Below are 25872 nucleotides of genomic sequence, written 5' to 3' on the forward strand. Positions count from 1 at the left end.
AGAAAACAGCAAACCAAGCGAAGCTAACAAAAACTTGAAGATTTAATATAGTAAGCGCTTTCGGAAACGCCAATACGTTTCCTTCCTCAGACATACAATAATAAAACATTTTGGGCGTAAAGATATAGTACATTGCCTGCCCAATTAAACAATTAGTGATGTTCTTATAGGTAATTGTTACAAACAAATTCATCAGCAAAAGTTGATAGCCAAGCCACACTGATGCAAAAAAACTCTGTCTATGAGATCCACAAAAACCTACAATATAACATTGCCAAAGCGTACACACTACATGTACGCGAATGGTTACAAAATAATTACAAAATAATCACAAAAGAATCAGCTCTATATTTTTTGCTCTAAACAACATCAAATAAATCATGTTGAATAAACGTAATTCATTTTAAAACATAATTCATTTTTAAAAACGTAATTAATTTTTGAGATATAGTTAATTTTTTTAAAAATGTAATTCATTTTTAGAAATGCACAATACAACTCCTGTTTGTATGTGTATATAGTTAAATAGTAATTTAATAATAATTAACCATAAAAAATATATGTTAATTGTAGTTAACCATAAAAAATCAAAATTAGAAGGGGGCTATAATAAATAATCAACTCATCTCTTCAAAGCTGCTAGTTTTAAAAAACATTTTATAGATACAGTTTCATTAAGGCCCGGTGGCAAATACGCTGCTGTTTTTAGAGATCTTCAAGACATTATTGTACATTTGGTAAAACCAGATGGCTGTGTCTGTATAATGTTTCTTTCTTGGGAAGCTTTTCTTATAGGGTGAGTTTTTGTGATGTGATGTTTTTGAGTAATTTTTGGTGGTGTTGGTTTCACTGATGTCTGCAGCTGACTTGCTAGATGTTATACCATGTAAGGTTCTAGGTGAAAATATTGAGGTTAAGACCAATGGGTTTTCAGAAACTTGATTACCATAATCCTGTATGTGAACTTATCTCTGACATATTCGATTTAAAACTTTCTTGATTTTTCAGAAAGTCATATACTGTTTTACTGAAACAAAGTTAATTGTGAAGTTCACAAATTGTTGTCTTATATTTTGATCCATTTTTACACTTTAATTAATAAATGATCGTTAACATAATATTGCTTTACATTGTACACATATTTTTTTAAAAGAACAATCTATTACTCTAAAAACAAGACTAAACCCCTCTTAAGTTTTCCTAATCCATTGAAGAAACCTTTTTTTTTGCATTTTCCTGATTTTTTGCTAATCAGTGCTTTCTCAAGCTATACTATGATCTTTGTGAAATAAATACAAATATTGCACTGTATGTCAGCATACCTCTCAACTGTACTAAATTCTTGGGGTTTTACTAGTTTTGAGGGCAAAATAAAGGGGTGCTGCGAATTTCTGAGTGGCCCCTTCAATTTCCAATTTTTTTTCCATGTCAGACTTGGAGACTAGGGTGGGACTGGGAGATGGGGAAGTTTGTGACATGTATACACATACCTGACATATTTGAGAAATTGGAATGTCAGAAAAAAAAACACACCCCCATCCATAACTTTGTTTCTCTAAAGACCCTCATTTAGGATGCAAGGACACTGGAGTCATGTAATAAGACTATTTGTATTTTATTTGACATCAGAAGATGCAGAGTCTTGAAGTTAAAACGTGAAATCCCTGAAGCTCATATTAATGTGTTTTGAGTAAAGCAGATTATTTTTTTTAATGCATCCCATAGCTATTTTAAGGTCAGACATTTCAGAGAACAGTTTGGTGAAAAGGTGCAATGTGTTTAAAGTAAGTATTTCAGGCAGGATATCTCAAAGCAGCAGTGCAGAACGTTTACTATCTGGTTTGAACATGTCATTTATCTTTGAATTAAGTACTCATCTGGGAAAACATGTGTTGTTCATATTTATTTTTTCATGCTCATATAGGTTCATAGGTGTGTACTAGGCTAATGGCTCTGGGGCCTTTACAAGCCTAGCCATAGGATTACCCTGGCATCGTGCCACCCGACCTTAGTTCCCAATGCCTCTGTCGAGTAGACCCATTAGAGTTATCACCGGAGTGAATTTTCTATTTCCCATCCACTCATCAAGATTTCTCTTGAAGAGGGTCACTGAGGTGCTCTGCTTGACATGTATGGGAAGTGTATTCCATAGCATGGGCAGTCTCTGGGTTATGGACCTGTCCCTCCAGCATGGGCAGTCTCTGGGTTATGGACCTGTCCCTCCAGTATGTTCTGCTGATTGTGGTAATGATTGTGGTAATGGTCTCTGAGAATGGTAATGATTGTGGTTCATAGGTTCATAGATTAGTACTAAGCTAACTGCCCTTGCGAGCCATTTTAAGCCTAGCCAATTATCCCTTGTAAGACTCAAACCCTGTACCTTGTGTTTGCAAGGCAAACACCTTAACCATTAGGCCACCCTCCCATGGTGGTAATGGTCTCTGGAGCATGTGGTGTGGAGGGATTGGGATTTCTTTAGATGTAGCATTTCTAACAGAGCTGGGTCAGACATGGCTTTGTAAGTCAAGCAGAGAACGCCTCTAAGTAGGAGATATGAGACAGAAAATAGTTGGAGTTTTTTGAGTCTGTCCATTTAAGACAAGTGTTTAAGGCCTAAATTCCTCTTTGTGAGGTACTTTTGCGGCCTCTCCAGTTGTTGTAGGTGTCTATTGAGGTACATGCCAAATGGGGCATTGTACTTGATGATTGGCCTAATGATGGAAGAGTAGAGGGAGACAATGACCTCTTTCTTCCTGGATGCAAAACCCTTAGTAATGAGATGTGCTACATAGAAGGACTTTCTGACCACAGTGGCAATGTGGTCATCAAAAGAGAGGTTTCATCAACCTGTGTGCCAGATCTCTTATAAGGCCTCCTGCGTTCAGTGGACTACTATCAATGTGGTAATTCTTGTGAACTCATTTTTTCCCAAAGGGGATAATGACACATTTTTTGGTATTGAGCTTAAGGCCATGATTCTGACACCAGTCATTGGTCTCAGTGAGGCTATTCTGTAGGATGTTAATAATAGCTCCCAACTTGCAATCATCTGCAAACTTTGTCAGCCAGAGTCCCTTTGTGTTGGCCTGGACTTCAGAGAAGTAGATACCAAACAGGAGAGGACCCAGGATCGAACCCTGTGGGACTCCACTTCTGACTAGTCAGTAGTCTGACTTGGAGTCAGCTACTTTCACACTGTGGGTTCTATCTGTGAGCCAGTTTGCAACCCACCTAGTGATATAGGGGTTGATCCCTAGCTTAGTGAGTTTTTCTATGATTCCTGAGTGGGGAATGGTATCAAAGGCCTTGCCCAGATCAACGTAGGCTGTATGAACCACCTTGCCTTCATCCACAGCTCTAGTGACTGACTCAAAGAAGTCAACCAGGTTGAGCAGGCATGATCTACCCTTCACAAAACCAAATTGTGTGGGATGCAGTTTGGAGATTCCCTGTATCCTTGTTTATTAGGTCCATGATGATGTGTTCCATAGCTTTGCATATCAGACTCATCAGGCTAATGGGGCAATAGTTCCCAGGGTCTGTAGTTGCTTCTCCTTTGTGGAGAGGGATGACTGTAGCAGTGCACCATTCGGTAGGGACAAAGCCTGAGGTGAGGCTGTGATTGAACAGGGCACACAGGTGAAGTGCCAGTTCACTCTGTAGTTCATGTAGAACACAGCCAGGGGATATTGTCAGGTCCCACAGAAGCTGTATTCTTGGCCTTGGACAGTGCTCTTTTAACCTGCGCAGCAGTAATACTGGGTCCCTGGAAATCTACTGGAATTGTGATTGGTTGTTTGGGGGGAAGAGGTAAAGTTGGCACTGAATCTGTCGGCCAGTATATTGGCAATATCTGTTGGCTCGGTATAGGAGGTACCATTGTGCAGTAGCTCAGAGCAAATCTGGGTATTGCCATGGAGATTCTTTACATAACTATAGAAAGCCTTGTGGTTGTCTTTACTGTCTGGTGCAATTCTGTTTTCATAGCTAGATTTAGAGGATTTGATGAGGGATCTCAACGTTTTGTTGAGGCTGATAAGGGAGTTTTTCCAGTCTTGGGACTTCACCTTATTCTGAATCAGTTTCCTCCTTCTGTTGTAGAGTTTGTTTATGGCAGGGGGACCAGCAGATTGGCTACATTTTTTTGGAGGAGAGCGTCTTGGTTCTGTTGGGTATGGCGAGATCTATGCATTTGTGTAGGTGTTTATACAGTGCATTGGTGTATGATTCGGCAGTCATGCAACTATTTTCCATTTGCATGGGTGCCGTGAAATTAGCCACCTCTGCTTTTAGGGCCCAAAGTTAGCTTTGGAGAAGTTTTTCATGGTGGTTACTTTTGCGGGGTGGGAGGGATGTGGATTTCCAAGGTGATTAGTTTGTGGTCAGATTTAACCAGGGAGGAGCTGACTAATAGTGTAGAGCAACGGTCGCCCATGTTAGTAATGACCAGGTCAAGGATGTTGCTACCTCTAGTGGGGGTAAGAATGAGCTGGTCCAGGGCATTGGAATTAATAAACTCCAGGAAATGTTGGGCAAGTGTATTGGTACATGAGTACTTTTCCCAGTTAATGGAGGGGTAGTTGAAGTCGCCTAGTATGAGAGTGTTAGGTTGGACCCTAGTATTCTCCAGGGTGCTTAGGAACGTGGAGTGTGAGTCTTGGGACATGGTTGAGGATCAACAGCAGGCTACAGCCTGAATCACTGTCTTACCCAGTGTTAGCTGCACTTGAAGTATCTATAATGCTTTATGTTGGGCTACCAGTCTGGAGGTATGCGCATCCTTTATGAATATGGAAACACCACCACCTTTGGAGCTTCGATCCAAGTTCTGGGGCCGAAAGGTGTGGAAAGAGTTATAGCCTGGTAGTGTAGGGGTGCTTTCTACTGCCTTGAACCAGGTCTCTGTTACAGCACAAATGTCAGTGTTCTCCATTTTAAGGAGTGCTTCGAGTGAGTGCATTTTGAGATTTAGACTTCTATCATTGAGGAGCATGACCCTCAGATTGCATTTGTTTGTAGCTGTTATGATGGTAGTTTGGTCTTTGTAACACCACCTAAAAAAGGCACTGTAGGGGTGGCAAGAGCCTTGGCCAGTATCTGGAAGCCCAGGGTTGACAGATGCAGGCCATCTCTGGCAAAGCATTGAGGTCTGTCAGTCATGTCATCTCAGGCAGACAGATACTGGATCCCCTTAGAGTGACACCAGAAACTTGGCCAGTTGTTGAAATCAGTCATTTTCTGCTTGCACAGTGGTATCATTCTTGGTGATAGTATGATGCTGCTCAGGGCTAGAGTCATACCCGCCTGGGCTACATAATCTGAGAGCTCCTCCATGTCTCTTTTAATGTAGTCCAGGGAGGTACGTCTCAGATCATTCACACCCACGTGTACAATGACTGAGTCATATTTGTACCTGTTGTTGAGGGACCTGAGTATGTGTATCCTGGCACCTGACAGGCAGCTGAATGTTACGTTCTCCTTATTCAACCTAGTGAGTGGGACATCAGTGTGCCTCACTATAGATTCACCTATGACTAGTGTGTTGGGCATGCTGTTTTGACTTAGCGGCTTTGATTGAGTGGCACACTGTTTAGTAGAGTTATGTGTCTCATGATTAGTGTTGTGTTGTGTTGTGGTGGTTGAGTGCATTTCTGTCTTGGAAGTCTCTGCTGTTTGGGTAGATTTTTATTGAGAGCCTCTGCGAAAATGGGTGTGTGGTTTGTGTTTTTATGTGAAGGCAGTGCTGGTGTGTGTTCTGGAGGGTGATGTGTTCCATGTAGTGTGGTGCAAGTGTTGATCTTCTGCTTTTGACCAGCTATTCTGATCTTGGCTGGAGAGTGCGTGGGTTCCAATTTGGATATATAAGTGTATCTCTCACAAGTTTGAGTGTTGGGAGGTAAGAAGAAGGATTGTTGGTGTACATGAGGCAGTTGCTACATTGCCTCAGGATGCCCAAGTTCACCTGGTTAACAGGAGAAAGCACAGGGAACTGACCTTTAGACATGCCTGGAAGGGTAGGCATCAATAATTACTGGAGCTGTTTCCTTGTAGAACGTTTAGTGCTGATAGCACTTTTGTGTGCTACAATAATTGTTACATGAAAGTCTGGTAAAGTGCTAGACTAATAAGCTAGTAAAAGTGCAGCAGTGGAGAGGAGAGAACTAGCAGACCTAAGGGAAAAATTGAAGAGCAAACTTTGGCACTTCTCAGAAGCTTACAAACAGTTCTGGATACAGCAGATCTGTATCTGGACTAGACTAGTTACAGGAAATGTGGGAAACAAGTGCAAACACAGGCTTTTAAACCAGAAAGTTGAAAGAGATGGAATGACTGCCCAAACGGCCAGTAAACTACAATTTCTGGGCCAGAATTCCCTCCTGCTTTGAATAAACTACAATTTTAGGGCCAGAATCCACTCCTGCTGTGGTAGATAGGCTACCTAATGCTTACCACTCCCACTGATAAGCTAGAAGGCTTCCCTCCAACACAAAAAGGCTTGGGGGGCTCAGAAGCTTACATACAGTCCTGGATACAGCAAATCTGTAGCTGGACTAGACTAGTTACAGGAAAGGCGTGAAAAGTGCAAACACTGGCTTTTAGACCAGAAAGTTGAAAGAGATGGAAAACTGCTCAAAAGGCCAATAAACTACAATTTCTGGGCCATGGATGACTCCTCATGTGGTAGATGGCTACCTAGTGCATACCACTCACACTGACAAGCTAGAAACATTCCCTCCAACACAGAAAGGCTTGGGGGGCCCAGAAGCTTACAAACAGTCCTGGATACAGCAAATCTGTATCTGGGCTAGACTAGTGATAGGAAAGTTAGGAAGCAAACACAAATGCGGGCTTTTAAATCAGAAAGTTGAAAGACATGGAAATAACTGCCCAAATGGTCAATGAACTACATTTTCTGGGCTAGAATCCACTACTCATGTGGTAGATAGGCTACCTAGTGCTTACCACTCTCACTGATAAGCTAGAAGGCTTACCTCCAACACAGAAAGGCTTGGGGAGCTCAGAAGCTTACAAACAGTCCTGGATACAGCAGATATGTATCTGGGCAAGACTAGTTACAGGAGAGGCGGGAAACAAGTGCAAACGTGGGATTTTAAACCAGAAAGTTGAAAGAGATGGAAAAACTGCCCAAACGGCCAATAAACTACAATTTCTGGGCCAGAAACCACTCTTGTGGTAGATAGGCTACCTAGTGCTTAACACTCTCCCTGATAAGCTAGAAGGCTTCCCTCCAACACAGAAAGGCTTGGGGGGTGGGCTCAGAAGCTTACAAACAGTCCTGGATACAGCAAATCTGTGTCTGGAATAGACAAGTTACAGGAAAGCTTAGAATTTTTTTTGCAACTAAATTAACAAATGACTAAAAACAAGTGCAGAAGGCAGTAAATTAGGAGGCTACTAACAAGCAGTAATAAGTGCAGAGTAAGAGCAACTGAACATATAAGAGCACACTGAACAGCAAACTAAGACAGTTACAGTAAGAACAGCTGAATAAAGTATATTTTTTTTCAAGGGGGGGAACAGAGCAGGATTAAGAGGCTACAGGGGTTGTCCTTCCCAAATGCTCTCTCTGTACACAGTAGATAAAGCTGAAGAGATGGGACTAGTAGGATTAATAATGACTAATTCCGCAATTTACTGTAATATGTGACTGCAGATGAGATGTGCAGGACATAGATGTGTATAATGAAAAAGGTTAGTAGCATCTGATATCATTACATTCCTTCTCAAAATAGTTAAATTCGACTTATATGTGTATCGCTGTATTTCATGGAGTTAGTTCTTGAGGAATGAGGACGGGGAGACAACGAGAGAAGACAGCTGTTAGATATATCTAATAGAAGTTTTACATATGTAGATGCTGCTTTTTATTGACAGTATTTTAGTGAAATTTGGTGGAATCTGAAATATGTTTGTGGAAAAAATTACCGTGCCAAGTATAGCCATCTTACGTAAAACAGAGAAGTACAGCTTGTTGTACATTTTTTTTTTCTAGAAAGTGTGTGCCCTTGAAAGGCAAATACTAATAACATACACTTCCATTTTAAAGGAAAGGTATGGATTAGCCTGCTGTTTCCTGGTAGGTTGAGAATAAAAATATTCATGCACAAAGTGATTAAATTAAGTGCTAGTAGGAGTTAATGACCAACCAATTAACATTTTCAGACCTTATTGACTGCTTTAAAGTGTGGGTTGTGGCATTGTCTGTAAACTTTTGATGGCTGAATAACAGGTTTTGCACTATTATGTATTTTTTGAGGGATAGGAAGCCTGAAATGCAAATGTCCGCCATCACAACACATTAAAGAACGTTTGGTACTTTGTATGATCCTATGGGCTCTATAACATATGTATTTCTGCAGTTGTTTTCCTCTTTGGCTATGTTGTTTTAAATTACAGTTCATTAAAGATGAGTTTACACAGGTGAGGAGGGAATACAGTGTTGGGATACTGTTTTCTAAATGCAGGTTGTAGCATGGGTTTCTTTCAAGGCCTGGGAAAGCAGAGCATGCTAGGTGCAATACTGAAGTAAATGCGAATGAAGAGGCTCTAATTGCCAAAAGTGAGTGTAGGATGTTTCATTTAGTGGTGCATTCTGCAGGTCTTTCTATTTGCAGAATTCTGGTCTGGTAGTACTTTTGCAATAGACATATTTGTGGTGGAATTCTAGGACTTCCTTCTGTTATATTTGAAAAGAAAAAACTTCAGGTGAGAAGTACTACTAGCATTATAAAATATTTTCTATTTGGGTGGCTGACAGCGATATCTTCTTTTGAATGATTTGGGGTGTCATCTGTGTTTAATACTGAGGCCGACCTAGTGTGTGCACACCAGAAAGAGGTGTTTTGACTTCTGCTGAACTTACTATGTCTATCAAGGGGAAATAACCGAGCTGGCATTTTCATTTGAGGTGGTTTCAAGCTTGTATGTGGGGTCATTGTCAGTAGTTTAGTGTAGTTTTGTAGACTTGGGGAATTAGCTGCATAAGCTGCATATTCCTTACACATTTTGTTCTTTTTGACAAGGTACGACTGGCCGTCCAGCAGTCGCACAGGTGTAACAGCTGTATAGTAGGGTATATGTAGAGTGAGACTGTATATTGCTGCATCAGTTTCTAATCCTTTTCTCAGTTATCTGCTGATCACTTCCAAGAGTGCACCTGTGTATCTTCTCTTTACCAGATATTGTGGTTGTTGTAGAAATCCCATGCATTTGTTTCTGGGAAGGAAGTCTTGGATAAAACTGACCACAATGGAACCTCTATATTGTTTGCTAACCTGGTAAACTCTGCTTTTAAAGTTAGCCTAACTTTGCTGTTATATACTTGTACAAGGATTGTATTGCTGTTCTTGGATAATGGATTACATTGGAGACTTGCAAATGTTTTATCTACCTTGCTTCTAGAAGCATTCCTTGCTCATGTTACAAGTGCCCTTTAGGACACTGGCAAACAAATTCTTAATTTTAATTACTGTCGGGGGTCACACACCACCTCAGTCATATGTTGTTATTTATCTCTTGCCATTATTTACTGTTATTTAGTGACTTTACTCTTCATGTTGGTATCCCACAATTCCACCAGAGTGGGTGGGGTTATATGATTATGTACACAAATGTTATGTTAATCAGCATCCCGATTTGTGGCCTGTTGTACATAGTGTTCATGTGGCTTTGTCCAGGTTTTTGATGTTTCCAGGTTGACAGGTATGCACCTGACCCATATCTAAAACTAAAGAGACTAAAAATATTTTCACTTGTAACTCACTATTCACATCCATAAACAAGAGCTTCCAGTTTTTCAGTTTTTGTATTATCGTTTGTTTAATCTCTTCCATATATATTTGTTGCCATAACATAACCCTTTTTAATCCATACTCCTAAATGCTTCATCTTATCATGTCCCCATAAATATGGGTATTGCTGAACCAATTCATGTATGGGTATATCATTTAAGTGTATAGCCCTTATTTTTATTTAATTATTGTTTATCCCGAAAAAAGTGGAATATAAACATTTGCAAGCATAATCCTCCTCCCTTACCAACAGCCCCTTACTTCACAAATCTACCATTATTGGCATTTTGCCCTCTTCTATTCCTATTGGAGCCCATTTAGCAGTTAATATAATTACTCCCCTTTTCCTTTGTCCCTGAAATTCTGCTGAATATCTATCCTGAAATTCTTCCTTTGTTAAACCAGTTGGTCATTTCTTTCCAAATATGTTTCCTGTAGTATTGCTATTTGCACTCTGCATTTCTTGAAATAATTCAGTACTTTTTCCTAATTGTCTATACGTGTAAGGCCATTTGCATTCCAAAATAATATGGACAGTATGCCATTATGATAAAAAAACTCTTGTTTCTGCCTATTATACGTCTGTTTTTTTGAATGTGTATTTCCAACTGTCATGTTATATACACCAACTAATTTTGGAAGGCTGGTCTTTTATACAGTGTTTCTTCTCATAGGTTCATATGGGTTTATTAGGCTAACAACTACAAGGGCCTTTTTAAGTCTAGCCATGCATCCCAAATTTCTGACAAGTTCTGATACCCTTGATAAGTGTAAGAAGGGGCCTGGGAGATGAACCATTTACAGGTTGCCTGTGTCCATTAGAGATAGGTCCCAAACCAGAGATGAATCCCCTGTTCCCCATCCAACTGTCCAAGTTGCACTTGAATTGGGTTAGGGAGGAACTTTGCTTCACTAAATAGTCTCTGGAATACATACCTCTCTCTCTCTCCAACAGGTCCTATTTATATCACCAGCAAGGTTAAGTCTTTAGAATGGGTAATTCTGGTGCTGTTTGTTTTGTGGATATGCAGGTGGTCCACCAGAGTGGGGTCTGACAATGCCCTGTATGCCAGACATAGATATCCCCTCAAAAGCCTGTAGGAGACAGAATACAGGAATAGAGCCATGAAGTGGTCTGCATAGGACATTTTACTTATGCCCTGTTTTCTTTTAGTGAGGAACCTCTGTGGAAGTTCCAATTGTTGGGTATGCCTGGTTAGGTATATAACAAAGGGGACACTGTACTCAATGATAGGTCTGATGAATGCCAAATACAGTGGAACAGTGATGTCCTTGGGCTTAGATGCCATACATTTGCTTATAAGCGTTGCAGCATAGAATAATTTCCTCACTACTGCAGACAAATGATGGTCAAAAGCTAGATTACTGTGTCTGTGTATCCCCAAGTCCCTGACTACTGGGTCAACTCTAAGGGGTGTGTTGTCAATATGATACTTACCAGGGGCGGATGACTTCCCAAAGGATACTATTATGCATTTCTTGGCATTTAGTTTTAGTCCATGGCTCTGACACCAGTTTTTCTAGGTCAGTGTGGGATTCATTGACAGTTTCTAATTTGCAATCATCTGCAAATTTAGTCAGCCAGAGACCATTGACATTGGCTTTGACTTCAGAGAAGTAAATGCCAAAAAGGAGCAGTTCAAGGACTGATTCCTGAGGGACTCCACTTGTGACTGGCTTCTTTGTAGAGGTGGACTCCCCAATTCTAACTTCCTGGGTCCTTTGTGTGAGCCAGTTGGCTATTCATCGGGTGACATATGGGTTTGTACCTAACCTCTTGAGTTTGTCAGCAATGCCCGAGTGGGGTATTGTTTCATATGCCTTGGCCAGGTCAAGGTAGGCAGTGTGAACCATTTTGCCCTCATCCATTGGTTCTGTGACCTTTTCAAAAAAGTCCACCAGGTTGAGTAAGCATGGCCTGCCCTTGATGAAACCAAACTGGGTTGGGTCCAGTGTCTGGAGGTGTACTATATTACTATTGATCATTTCCATAATAATTCTCTGCATGGCTTTACATATAAGACTAGCAAGACTTATGGGTCTGTAGATGACCCACCTCTATGCAGAAGGATGACTGTTGCTGTTCTCCATTCATGAGGCATGAAACTTGCTTGGAGGCTACAGTTAAGTAGCAATTCCAGATGGCCTGATAGGTCATATTTCATGCTATTTACAAAGCATCCAGGGATATTGTCTGGGCCCACTGATGCAGTGTTCTTGGTCTTAGAGAGACATTAAGGACCTGTTCCCTAGTGATAGCAGGGTGAGTTATATTTGATGGCATTACCTGAGGGAAGGTTGAGGGGGAGAGAGCAGTAAAGTTGGAGCTGAATATATGGGCCAGTAGGTTTGCTACATCTTCTGGCTCAGTATAGGTGGCTCCATTTACAATGAGCTCTGCACACAATTGTGTACTGCCTTTGAGGTTGCGGACATAGCTAAAGAATGCCTTGTAGTTGTCCTTGGCCTGGGATGCCAAATTTGCCTCATATTTGGCTTTGCTAATTTGTAGTTGTCTTCTAAGTTGTTTAGTTTGACAAACTCTGAGTTGTTTAGTTTGATGAAAGTGCTTTTATCCTGCTGGCTGCTCCATCTCATAATTTTTGCCATAATTTTATTTTCTAATTTCTATGTTAACATTTTTCAAGACATTTAGTTTTAATGACAACCCTCAAATAAAACTCCCATCCCCTATTAACTTTGAAGAAACACATGAAACTATATACATCTTCAAAAATGAAGTATAGCCCTTCAGATAGGAACAATTACCCCAAATCTACAGCTACATCCACAGGCATTACGTAACCTAGAATTAAGGTTACCCATGCAAAAGCATATGCTACAGCCCATTCTCCCACTTACACCGATTGCTGTCTGTTATTTTCTAATCTCTCTTCCCCTCTCAGATGTGAAAAATAGATTGTATGCTTTTTTGCACAACTTTCATCATTTTGCCTTTTTTCAAGCCTACATGCTTACAAAAAACACTTGTTTCTAGCTCAAGCCAAGGACAATAATATACACATTCTTGTCAAAACAAAACAAAAATCTAATAATCTAATATAATATAATCAGTGCTTTATTTGCACTTTATTCCCATCCCAGCAGCCTAAGATATACCTCTCAGCTGTGCAGATTTTCACAGAATGTCCAGAATTTGCCTCATATTTTTGATCCATTCCTTATAAAATGTTAGATGTTAAGTTGTCTATCTCGCCTTCATTCTTGCTGGTTGGGGTTCGGAGCCGATCCTCGGCTCCAACTCGGCCATCTTCAAAAGCTCAAGAGCTGCTTACTGGCTCGAGGCCCCCTCCTATATCCCATGATGCCTGGCACTAGATACCCAGATCTCATTTGCCGCTTCTGCTACGAGGTTGCGTTTACTGTCTCAGGTCGTAATTTTCAATTTGTTCTTATATTTAGGACTTTTTTGTACTTTGTTAGGTATACTTTTATTGTTATAGCTCACAGTAGATTCTATAGCAGTTTGTTAGTGTTTATTCCCCCCTTCAAAACTTGTTTTCTCCTTAGAGAGTTTTTCCTTTCCCTCCCCCACCCCTGTTTACCTTTCAGAGTAAGCCGTTTTAGTTAGAGGCTTATCATTGTTTTATTTTTAAGGTAGACAAAAGTTTTCTTTTTAGTAAATTGCGGTAGCTTGTAGGTCTTATATTATTATAGTGTGTGTGTGTGTGTGTGTGTGTGTGTGTGTGTGTGTGTGTGTGTGTGTGTGTGCTGTTAGGGTGTGGTAACTTGTGTGAATTGTGTGTATTTTTTTTTCAGTTACCTACTCCCCACTCTACTTGTTATTTGTATTTGATTTTCCTTTACAGGAATGACTAAAGACACAAAAGTGTTGGGATTCAAGAAGTGTGACTCATGCTGTCAGAAAATGTCTCTGACAGATGGTCACACTTCTTGTGTCTACTGCTTGGGCTTCCTACATCTGCAGGACTCTTGCTCTGTGTGTCACACCTTTAGTCCAAGAGTCCTGCAGGAGCATAGGAATAAGCTTATCCTGAGGGGTTTGCTTAAACCTGAAGGATCACAGGCCAAGACTCAGGCAGTGAAACCTTCTAGGCCATCGAAGCCGTCGACTCCCAGCTCGGAGACGTCGCCGGGTATGGCTTCTGCTTCAACTTCGGTTCTGGCTGGAACCGAAGTACCTATCTCTACGTCAACTTCGGCTCTGACTGGAGCCGAAGTACTTATCTCTCAGTTGGCTCCGACTCTTCCGTGGAAACCGTCAAGGAGTCAGAAACGCTCCAGGTCACCATCACCATCACTGGAGTTGATACACTCAGCTCCAGGGTCACCCTTATTGCAATCTGAGCGGACTCATCGATCCCACTCTTCTCGGTCGTCTAGGCTATCTGACCATGATTTGGAGAGAGTGGTGAGCAGGCTTTTAAAGTCGCAGGCATTGGCAAAAATGCTATTCAGCCCCCCTCAACAGGGTTCGGCTCTACCTGTTTTTCCAATAGTTCCTCCTTTGACTCATCCCTTGAGTTCGGAGCCGGAGCATACTGTGGCTGGAACCGTGGGTCTATCAGCACTGATACCTCCCCTTTCGGTGCTGTCGTTGGCTCAGATCTCTTCCATGGTGCCATCCTTGGATGGATCTGGGCACCGGGACTCCCTCATCGGCTCCGAGGGGGCGAGTGGCATTGGACCCTTGTCTGACCCCGTTCTCCCTCTCGGAGCTTCAACGCAGGTGAGTTTGGATCCTACATTGGCTTCGGAGCCGTCCCTCTCGGTGCCGGGAAGGATTCCGGTCTCTTCAGAGCTGGAGCCTTCTATGGCATTGGGAAGGGGTGCCTTCGAGGTCATGAGGAGTGTGCTGGCATCTGAGTCAGCCTCACGGTTGGCCTCATCAGATCCTCCCCCCATGGTGCCTGCTGCTGCCGCTGCCCCTCCTCCAGACCCCCAGCATGGGGAACAAGCGCTCCAGGGCACCCCATTGGGTGTATCTTCCTCTTCTGAGGCCTCCCCTGTTCATTCAGAGGAGCCCCCTCGAAAGAGAAAATGCAAGAGGAGGCATGTTGACTCCCCTGAGTCTGTCACTTCAGATACCGATTTGGAGGAGTTGGAAGGGTCCCCGAGACCCCCCACTGAGGACGTCTTCTCAGACATCCTTGAAATCCTTAGGCAGAGGGGGAACTGGACTACACTTAACCCTTCCGAGGATGAGTCGGTATTCCACGACACGTTTGGTTCCTGACCCTCCACCTCCTGGGTGTCTCCGCCTTTCAATCCACTGATGTCGGTGGTGGCTCGAAAGGCGTGGTCAGCTCCAGACACAATGGAACCAGCTCCCCGTAGGCCCACAAAATTCATCACCGCCCCTCAGGACAAGCAATTTCTGACCAAGGGTGTTCCCGTTGATGCCATGGTAGTAGCAGTGGCCACTAAAAAGGGGTTGGCTGAAACTTCTTCGTCTGTCCATCCCCCTAATAAGGAATCTAGGACGATGGACAGATATGGGAAGCGGATGTTTTCCTCAGCGACCTTTTCCATGAGGTCTCTGAACTATGTGTGCCATTTTACCCACCTTCAAAGGGATCTCCTTAAAGAGTTAGGAGATACCCTTCAAGATCCATCAGCTGCGGGGACTCAGGCTAAGATTGCCTCCCAGCTGACGACTCTAAATTCTGTAGTAAACTCCTCCATGCGGCTCATCTCTTATGCAGCCGTTGGAGCGAGTAGGGCCGCAGACACAGGTGTGGCTTTGAGGAGACACGCTTGGATGCGGTTATGCAACTTTGCAAAACCCTTTAAGGTGTCTTTCACCAACACCCCCTTTGATGGTTCTGCTCTGTTTGGACCACAGGTGAAGGATATCCTTACCAGGTGTGAGCAGGAAGGCAAGACTCTCTCTGCTGTTGGAGTCTGTTTTTCCACTCCTTGAAGACCGTATCCCAAGGGTCAGAAGAGTGGGAAGATGTGGTTCCAGAAATCCCAGGGAGCCGTGCCTGACACATGTGGAGAGTTCCCCTCCAGGGGCAGAGGAGGGAACAACAATAGATGCTGCTCTAGGGGCAGGGGGGGGATCTGCAAAATCAGGACCAAAGAGAATCATTCTCTGACAAGCCCTTCCAGCATCCCTGAAGTGCTGCCTGGCTGTCCACCTTTGGAGGCAGTCGGGAGAAGATTATCGCTGTACCCAGAAGCCTGGCAAAATATAACAAAAGACAAATGGGTACTTTCTATCATATCCAAAGGCTACAAAATCCCCTTCTTTCGCACTCCCTACATTCCCAACAAATCCCTTCCAGATGTTCCACCCAATATAAGGGATCAAGCAGTTCAAGAAATTTCAAAACTGCTAAGAAAAAGAGCCATCCAGTCAGTCCCAGCAGACCAACAAGGATCCAGAATTTACTCAAGGTTCTTTTTGGTACCAAAAAAGATAAGAGATTGGAGACCCATTCTGGATCTCAGCAGACTAAACAGGTCTGTTCAAAGAACGAAGTTCCGGATGGTCACTCTACAGTCCATTTTACCCTTTCTGGGTCAGGACAATTGGATGTGCTCCATAGATCTTCAGGATGTGTACTACCATATCAAAATGCACAGATGCTCCAGAAGATTCCTCCACTTCCGGCTGGGAGACAGTCATTATCAGTTCAGAGCGCTGCCCTTTGGTCTCACCACAGCCCCCAGGGTGTTCACCAAATGTTTGGCAGTAGTCACCGCTCACTTGAGACGGCAAGGATTCCAGGTGTTTCCATATTTAGACAACTGGCTCCTTACTGCAACCACCAGGCATCACCTGCTGCTAGCCAGAGATTACACCATCCAAACGTGCTCCACTCTAGGGATCACAATAAATTTCGAAAAGTCTGCATTGTCGCCTTGTCAATCTATCACCTTTACAGGCACAAACTTAAACAGAAAGGACATGTCAGTGACTCTATCAGTAGACAGAGTGTTAGCCATTCAATGACATGTGCAGGTCTTATTCGGATGCAAAAAGATTCAGGCCAGATTTGTCCTAAAAACATTGGGTCTCATGGCAGCGGCTATAATACTAGTCCCCCTTGCATGCTTTCATATGAGGATTCTTCAGTGGATGCTGTTCACACAATGGTCTTTCCAGCAACTCCTGATGTCTCACAAGATAATGATCACACAGTCATGCAAAAAACAACTTGTTTAGTGGATGGTTCCCCATCATTACACCAGGGCAGACCATTCGTTCTTCCTCCCCCAGTAGCTACGGTGACCACGGACACCTCCCTGATCGGGTGGGGGGGCATTATCAGGGCAGAACAGTCTAAGGCACCTGGCAGCCTTACGAGTAACATCTGCATATCAATGTCTTGGAGATGAAAGCCGTGCTTTTAGCGTTGCAAGCTCTTCAGAACTCTCTTCCCACTGGGACCATTGCAATTCAAACAGACAATATGTCAGTGGTATGGTACAACAAGCAGGGCAGAACAAAGTCATACTCCTTATGTCAAGAAGCACTCAGACTTTCGCAGTGGGCGATCTCTTCCCAATGGTTTCTGATAGCAGCGCACATCCCTGGGAAGTCCAACGTTATAGCAGACAGGCTGAGCAGAGAAATTCTCATACCTCATGAGTGGTCTCTCAATCAGAATGTGGCAGACAGAATCTTCCGCAAATGGGGTCAGCCTTGCTGTGACCTTTTTGCCACCCCCTTCAACAGCAAGTGTGACAATTTTTTTCTCTGTCCTACCTCTTCCCGGACACCTCTCCAGAGATGCTGTAGTTCACGATCGGCCCCAGGGACTTCTTTATGCATTCCCTCCATTCCCCTTGATTCCCAAACTAATTCAGAAAGCTACCACACCGGGATGCAAGATGATCCTCATTGCCCCTTACTGGCCTTAACAAATTTGGTTCCCCTTCCTGCATCATCACCTTCTGGAGCAGCCCTGGACCCATTTCCAGATCTCCTGATCCATTAATCGGGTGGGCTGCACCAATCTCTTCAATCTCTCCAGCTCGCTGCTTGGTTTCTCCACTTCCGACTTTAGCCAGGCTTCCCAACATCTCCCATTCGGTGCGTGAAATCATCTTATCCTCGCATAAGTCGACCACTAGAAAGACTTATGCTAGTAAGTGGAAACGTTTTTCCTTATGGGCAGAGAACAGGAATATAGATCCCTTTTCAGCCCCTGTGCACCACATTTTAGATTTTCTAGCAGAACTTTTTCGAACTGGATCCTCTTCTGCCACAATTAGAGTTCAGCTAGCTGCAATTTCAAACTTTCATACGGACCTATCTGATTTAAGCATCATGTCCCATAAGCTTTGTAAAGCCTTTCTGAAGGGGACCACTCTACTCAGGCCCCCAGTAAGAGATCCCCCACCTCCTTGGGATCTGAATTTGATTTTACCTTCCCTGATACTGCCGCCCTTTGAACCGGCAGCTTCTTGTTCCTTGAAGTTTCTTTCTTGGAAAACCCTTCTTTTGGTTGCAGTTACGTCGGCCAGAAGAGTTTCTGAACTTCAGGCTCTTTGTGTTCATCCTCCTTACCTAGTTTTTCACAATGATAGAGTTTCTCTTCGGACTAATCCTTCCTTTCTCCCAAAGATTACTTCTGATTGTAATTTGAATCAGTCCATTGAACTGCCTGTGTTCTTTCCGAATTATTCCAACAAGGCAGAATACAAATGACATCAGCTGGACGTCCATAGACAATTACGCTTTTACTTGCATAGAACCAAGCAATTCAGAAAATCAGACCAGTTGTTCCTGTCTTACGCTGAAGGAAAACAAGTCACCTTATCTAGGTGGTTGTCTTCTACTATTACCTTTATATATCAGTTGAGAAATAAAGACCTTCCTGCTAAACCCAAAGGTCACTCCACCAGAGCTTTAGCTACTTCTGTGGCTTTTCAGGCTAGATTGCCAATGGAAACTGTGCGGCAGCTACCTGGGCTAATCCACATACCTTCATTTCACATTATAAGCTGGATGTGGCTTCCAGAAGCAGAGCTGATTTTGGTTCCACTGTTCTGAAGAGTGTGTTCCGATGAGCCACCCAGGATTGAGGTGCTACGGACGCTGTCCCAACCAGCAAGAATGAAGGCGAGATAGACAACTTAACATTAAGAAGTTATGTACCTACCATAATGTTCCATGTTAGTTGTCTTCTTCTCGCCTGCTTTCTTGCGTCCCACCCTCCATCCCCCTATCCTAGCAGACCGAGAAGAGTTCCTTAGGCTTCTTTATCACTGGCTGAGTCTTCTCTGGCTGTTACTTCTGACTGTCAGTCTCTCCAGTAGTTTCCTGTATCCTGCTACAGTTACTGTATTATCATGATTATTATTATTATGTCTGTAGTTAGGTTACCAAACGAGATCTGGGTATCTAGCACCAGGCATCATGGGATATAGGAGGGGGCCTCGAGACAGTAAGCAGCTCTCGAGCTTTTGAAGATGGCCGAGTCGGAGCTGATCCTCGGCTCCGAACCCCAACGAGCTAGAAAGAATGCGAGAAGAAGACAACTAACATGGAACGTTATGGTAGGTACATAACTTCTCATTTTTCTGGCAAACCATTAAGGACTGTAGTCAAAAAAGAATGACAGACATTTGAATTTCAGACGTCATACCCTTCAGAAAATTCAAAACCTGTTACTCTATCAACTTTCTACATTTATAAGAGCAATATTTAAAAACTGTCCTTATTTTTATGGGTCTTTGTCACACCAATATTTTAGCTTTGTCCAGATTTTCTGCTCTAAGGTCCAAGATCACAGCATATTAACATCAAACTTGCTTTTGTTCAGTCTCTTCTTTTATTATATTATTATTATTATTCCTTACAACTAGAAAAGTACTTGTTTAGTTTACTTTCTGTAAAACATGCAACAGTCACTGAAGACACCACACTTAAAATATCCCTGACTACACACTACACAAAACTGCTGTTCTGTTTCTAACATGCAGTTTATATCATGAAATGTTTTATACAAATACTTTGTTTGTGTCTTTCGGCATTTCCTGGTTGGGGTTCGCCACAGCGGAACTCCGGTCCGCTAATGATGGCAGTAGATTTTTGCGTACTGGCTTGCCGGGCCTAACACACAACCTTTAATGAAGGAACGCCCATTCACGCATGTCCCTACACAGAAGACGCTCAAACTGAGAATCGAACGGGCAACGTCTAACTGTGAGGCGACAACGCTACCGCAGCACCACCACCGCAGTCAAATGTTTTATACAAATACTAATGAATAAAATTGTTTTATTTACAGTTACGTTTTTCCCAGTTAGTGTCCTAATAAGCATTTGTAATTAGTAACATAAACTGGGGTATATATATATATATATATATATGTATGTGTGTGTATGTGGTTTACAGTCCTCCCAATAGTTTAACAAAGTCAACAACAGTCGATCCTTTCTCAGACAGTTTTTCTTGCAAAGGGTTATTTCACAATTGTAACTGATTCTTTAAAGTCACCAATTTATTGACTAATTTCAGTGTTGCTGGTCTTCTTCCTGTTCATCTCTGTCTCCCAACACCAGAGTCTGGTCAAGTCCAAGGTACTCCTGATTATTCTAGCCAACTTCTCTGATTGTTTTCTGTCTTTCAAAAAAATGTTCTTTAAATATCAGAAAAGGATTTACTGACAAAGTCTCTCAATGAGTTTATTGCCAGAAAAAAGAGAAGCAGAGCCCCCTTTTGTTTGCTGTCTCACTTGTTGGATAAACTATTTATTTCCTCCTTAGCTGGTTCTGCATCAAAATAAAAATGTCTTTGATCCTTCAAGAAAAAAAATCTTCCGAAGACAGCTGGATACAGCAACTTGAATCTTACACCTGCCTCTTGACATTCCCTGACTTCTGGGAACATTTTCTTCGTTTTTTCCTGGTGTACAGCGTATAATAATTTTTCACAAACACTCTGCTATCTCCAGTTTTTAATATGATTTACTTCTGACACAGTTTTGTCAGAATCATCTCTTTCTGCTGGTCATTGTATCTTTAATAATACAGATCTTGGCTGTTCTCTCATACTCAGGTTTGGAGCAAACATTCATTATGCCCTTTTGATTAACAAATCCTATTGTGGAAGATCAGTCCATTTGCTTATTTGTGCTTTCATAAAATGAATGCAGTGTGTCCCTTCTAGTATCTCTGGCAGAGCAAAAGAATCTCAGGTTTTATCTGTGTGTATTCTTCCTACTCTATTTTTTAAACAGCTCTTCTTGAGAAGTATCATACTCGGCTAGCCTTTTCTTCATTTCATATTCTGATTTTTTGCAGTTTTATCATTATATCTGAATAACTAGTTAAACTTTCTATTTTTCCAGCTGCTTATGTGAGTTGATATACTAATTCAGTGTTTCTTTTTTTTTTTTTTTTTTTAAATATCTTTTTATTGACTTTTAGTTATATCATAACAAATCATATAAAACTATAATACAATATAAGTAAAAAAAAAAAAAAAATACAAACAGAAGTCACTTTACAATAAATTAACTATATACAGAACCCATCTATGCGAAGCTTCTAAAAAGAAGGTTTAAATGCATTGTATTTATGTTAGTATAAACTCATACGCCATTCTCCATGTATCCCTCTGTAAAGGGTTTAGCCTCATGGAATACCACAAATATTTGTGAGCAGAAATATGCTTCCCAGCTATCTGTTTGAGTCCTTCCCAAGAAAGAGTCGATCTATCCTTCCAATTTAAGGTGATATAATATTTTATCAGCATAAAGGATGTTATAAGAAAGGGTATATTCTTAATGTCTTTGCCTACCGGGGGAATGTGAAGGAGGGCGAATTGCCAAGAAAGCGTGGATTTTTCATAGCCCATTTTTTCTAGTTTTACTCTGAGGGCACACCAGAGCTTGTATGAGCATTTGCAACTCCAAAAGATGTGAATGATATCTGCTTCTATCGTAGGACAAAATTGGCAGAAGGGAGGGACTTCATTGAACATCTTGTTTAGTAAAGTTGGGGTGTAGTATGCGTTATTTATAATCATAAGTTGGGTAAATCTGAACTTTAGCAGGGGAATAGCTTTGGAAAATTTTCGGATGGCTTGGGCAATGGATTCAGAGGAAATCGAGGGGTCTTTTTTTATCCAAAAATCAGAATGGATAGCTTCTTTCGAGCATCTGATTGTAGAAATTAGTTTATAAGTTTGAGAGACCATTTTCTTTTTACGAGTTAGTAGATTCCATAATACCTTACATAGTTCTATTTGGTGTTCATGAATGTCAATATCCCTCCAGAATTTATTACAGATGTCTTTTAATTGTAATCATGATGGTATATTTGACCGGAAGCTTAAGTTTATTTTTGATGGAAGAAGTATCTTCCGTCTTGAGTGAAAAGAAGTCCAGAACGGTTTTATTTTTGATCAGGGGGAATGAATTCAAGTTAATCAGCTTTTCATTTAGATTAATGTTAGGATTAAGGTGTAAAGGTTGGAGAAGAAGAAAAGGTGAATATAGATTTAGGGATTTGAACAGGTTTTGCGTATCTTTGATTTGGGACCATAAATCATTTTGAATTTTATACTTTCTTTTGGCCGCGCTGCCCAAGAAAGGTAGTGCCATGGGATTAAAGGAAAGCGTTTTGATATAATTGTGATACAGCTTGACCCAAGATGGAGCCCAGGCATTTAATTCTTCTCTGAAAGTGGCAATGTTAATTATTCTACTGCTTCTATTTATTTCATACATTAGCCTAAAATCTGGGAGACCTAGACCACCTTTATCCTTAGGGTAAATAAGTTTTTGATAGCTTATTCTGACGGGTCTTGGGTGCCATATAAATTTCGAGAGAGATGAGTGAATATTATTGAAGGTTTTATTATTTATCAAAGTGTTGGTAGCATTCAGAACGTATAGCAGTCTCGGTAGGATATTCATTTTGATAATGGCTACTCTCGAGAAAACCGGTAGTTTTAGTTGAATCCATCTTTCCAGATCTTTTTGAATCATGTTCCAACATTTCAATATCCCATCTTGTTGTTGCATATTTCCAACTGTCTTGAATGATACTCCTAGGTATTGTAGGTTGTCATTAACTTTTATATTAGGTAAGGATCTTTCACTAGGTAATTGCGAGTAAATGTTAATGGGGAAGATCGTTGTCTTATCTATATTCACCTTATAGTTGGAGAATTTGGAGAAAGTTTGTAAGGCGTTGTTAATTTTGTTTATATCAGAGTTGGGAAGGGAGTAATAGATATTCAAATCATCCGCGTATGCCGATAGAGGTAAATATACTAATTCAGTGTTTCATTAATGTAATCACCTCTGAGTACCTATATTTTTTTCATCTAAATTACTGGAAGCCATCTCTTGTACCAAAACAGAAGCTTGAAGTCCTTTTTGCTGCACTGTTCTAGGATTCTTCCCAGCCAGTGTTTTCTCTTCACGTTTTCTGGTTAATTTTCTTTTAGGTTCTCTGAATTTATTCTTTGTGGCATCCGGGCAGTACACTGCCTAGCCAGTAACTGAATTTCACTCAGGTTGAAAATACCACTGGCTGTTATTTCTCATATTTGTTTTACATTGGGAGAACTGAAATTAAGCTGTTGATCAGTCTGCAGTCAAGAGAAAAAAACTTGCTGTTTAGCATTTTTTTTTCTTTGGGGTTATGATTATTTGAGGAGATTGAGTAGGTTTACAGTATTTTAAATATATTTTTTTCATTTAAATTGTGATGATTTTCGTGCTATCGTGTATGTTAAACATTTCTGACAGGAATTTTTCATACGTTTATAACTTATTCCTTGTCTAAAGCTGTTTTAATTATTTGGTGCTGAAACTAGCCTTTGCTTATTAACACTGGAGGACTTTAGTGACATGTATTTTGTGCTTTGAACTGTGCTACTGAAGCTACTGCTGTTTTACTCAGTGCAGTATTCAAAATAGCATCCCTGCAGAAATAGACTTCAGATTGCTATTTAGAAGGAGAATAGTGGGGTTTGTCCATTTTGTACTGGGCAGTCCATGCAGCCAGTACCACTTGTGCACCTATAAAGCTTAGGAAAATCCCTCAAACAGATCTGTTCACCTCCTTTCAAAACAGACAGCTGGAAGAATTCTGTTCAACATATCTCTTCAGCCATGCTTGGAGGACAGGCACATTTTCATTCCCTTGGAGGTGAATGTTCTTGTATGTGTTTCCAACCTTTCGGCTAATTCATGAGGTACTTTCTGAAGGTTCAGAAAGAAATGCCAAATGTATGGTGACCCCCAATTGGCCCAAGTAATCTTGGTTCTCCTTTCTAATGGTATTCGTCAAGGGCAGTTACTACAGACTTCTTCACAATCTGCATTTGCTCACCCAGTCTCAGGGGAGACTGGTGCACCACAGTTTGGAGCAACTACAACTGACAGCCTGGATGATTCAGTCTTGACACTCTTTAGGTACTTATTTCATGAAAATGTACGACAGGTGTTAATGGAGGCCAGAAAACCTCCTACTAGAAAATCTTACATTTACAAATGGTGCTTATTTGGGGACAGAGGTTCCCTACAGGATAACATTCCCTCTGGTCTTGAAATATTTGAGTGAGCTACTTCAGGATGGCTTATTGTATGCATCCATTGAGGTACATCTAGTGGCCATCTCTGCTTGTCTGCCAATAGATCCCCCTCTTTCTTCTTCTTCTCTTTTGGTAAAACAGTTCATGAAAGGAGTACTGCATAAGAGACACACTTGCAAGCAAATTCTTCCTTCATGGGATCTCACTTATGTTCTGGAAAAATTGACCTTACCACCTTTTGAACCATCAGCTCAAACTGACCTAAAGTTCCTAATGTGGAAGTGTTTTGCTTATTGTTTTCACATTTGCAAGACAAATTTCTGAGCTGCAAACTATCATCGTTTGATAACTTTACCTGATTTTCACAGGGATAGGATTGTTTTACTCCCTAACCCCTCTTTTATGCCAAGCTTGGTCTCAGAATTCACTCTCAGACTATTAATCTTCCTGTGTTCTTTCCAGAGCCTAAGTATAATGGAAGAGAGGATGCTTTAAACCATGGATGTTCATTGGCAGCAGAAGTACTGTCATGACAGAACAAAACCCTTCAGGAAGGCTGAAAGGCTTTTTATTTCTTAATCAGGAGCAATTAAGGGTCAACCTGTCTCCAAGCAAACATTGCTCATTGGTTGTTGTCTGATGTTTTTTTATTTACACTCATCATGGTAAGGCAAATCCAGGCAGAGTTCATAACATTTCACTGGGGCCTTTTCTTCTTCAGTGGTATATTGGAAAGGAGGGCACTCTAGAAGTATTCTAGAGACAGCAACTTGTTCCTATTTCTTTACCATTATGAAGAACTACAAGCTGGATGTCTTTTCAAAATCCAGGGCAGTCTTCTCTATGACTGTTTTCCAGGGGCTCCTGGACCCTTATTCTTCCAACTGCCAGGTTGGGTAAGCTTTGGTTATCTACCCATATGCCAGTAAAACTGAGTGTTTGCTGAACACAGTACAGTTACATAAGTCTGGCTCACCTGCAACAATAGATGTTCATAGAACAAGCTGCCTTGATGGCAGTATCCACCCACCATTCCCCTTTGTTTTGGATGTACATAGTTTGTTGCTGGAGTTGCCATTGAGTTATGCTCAATGGCCTTTCATGTTGCGTGTTTGTGTATGTGTGTGTGTGTGTGGGGGGGGGGGGGGGTTTGGAACAGTAGGTGTTTGCAAGGCTTGCATTTTCATCTTCTATTCCTGCTGGACCCTAGAAAACTGAAAGGATCCCATCTGTTGGTCTAAAAGGCATTCCCTGTAATGCCAGGTGATCGGTCCATCATACCCACAGACAGACAGTGGGAGGGACTCTGAGCCTTGATAGGCTGTCAGAGGAAAGGTAGCAGGGCACTACTACCTAAATACCATGAGTCCATGTGCTGTATGAATATCTACTGTTACAGGTACATAGGAGTTGTACAACTGTACGTTTTTGATTGATGGATGAACTCATGGATAGATGGAGTTAAAAAAGACTTTACTATTATTATTATTATTTTTTTTATTATTATTATTAGTAGTAGTAGTAGTATTATTCACTTTTGCTGCTAAG

General features: G+C 41.4%; 1 protein-coding gene across 1 annotated transcript in view; it reads right to left on the reverse strand.

Moving 5' to 3' along the window:
• LOC122794677 (disintegrin and metalloproteinase domain-containing protein 33-like) overlaps positions 1-25872 on the reverse strand; it is a 2280125-nt gene that overhangs the window by 1280200 nt on the left and 974053 nt on the right. The gene's annotated exons all lie outside the window — the stretch shown is intronic.

Source organism: Protopterus annectens, chromosome 2.part1, assembly GCF_019279795.1.
Source record: "Protopterus annectens isolate FY-2018-M chromosome 2.part1, PAN1.0, whole genome shotgun sequence".
In the NCBI taxonomy this organism is placed as follows: domain Eukaryota; kingdom Metazoa; phylum Chordata; order Ceratodontiformes; family Protopteridae; genus Protopterus; species Protopterus annectens.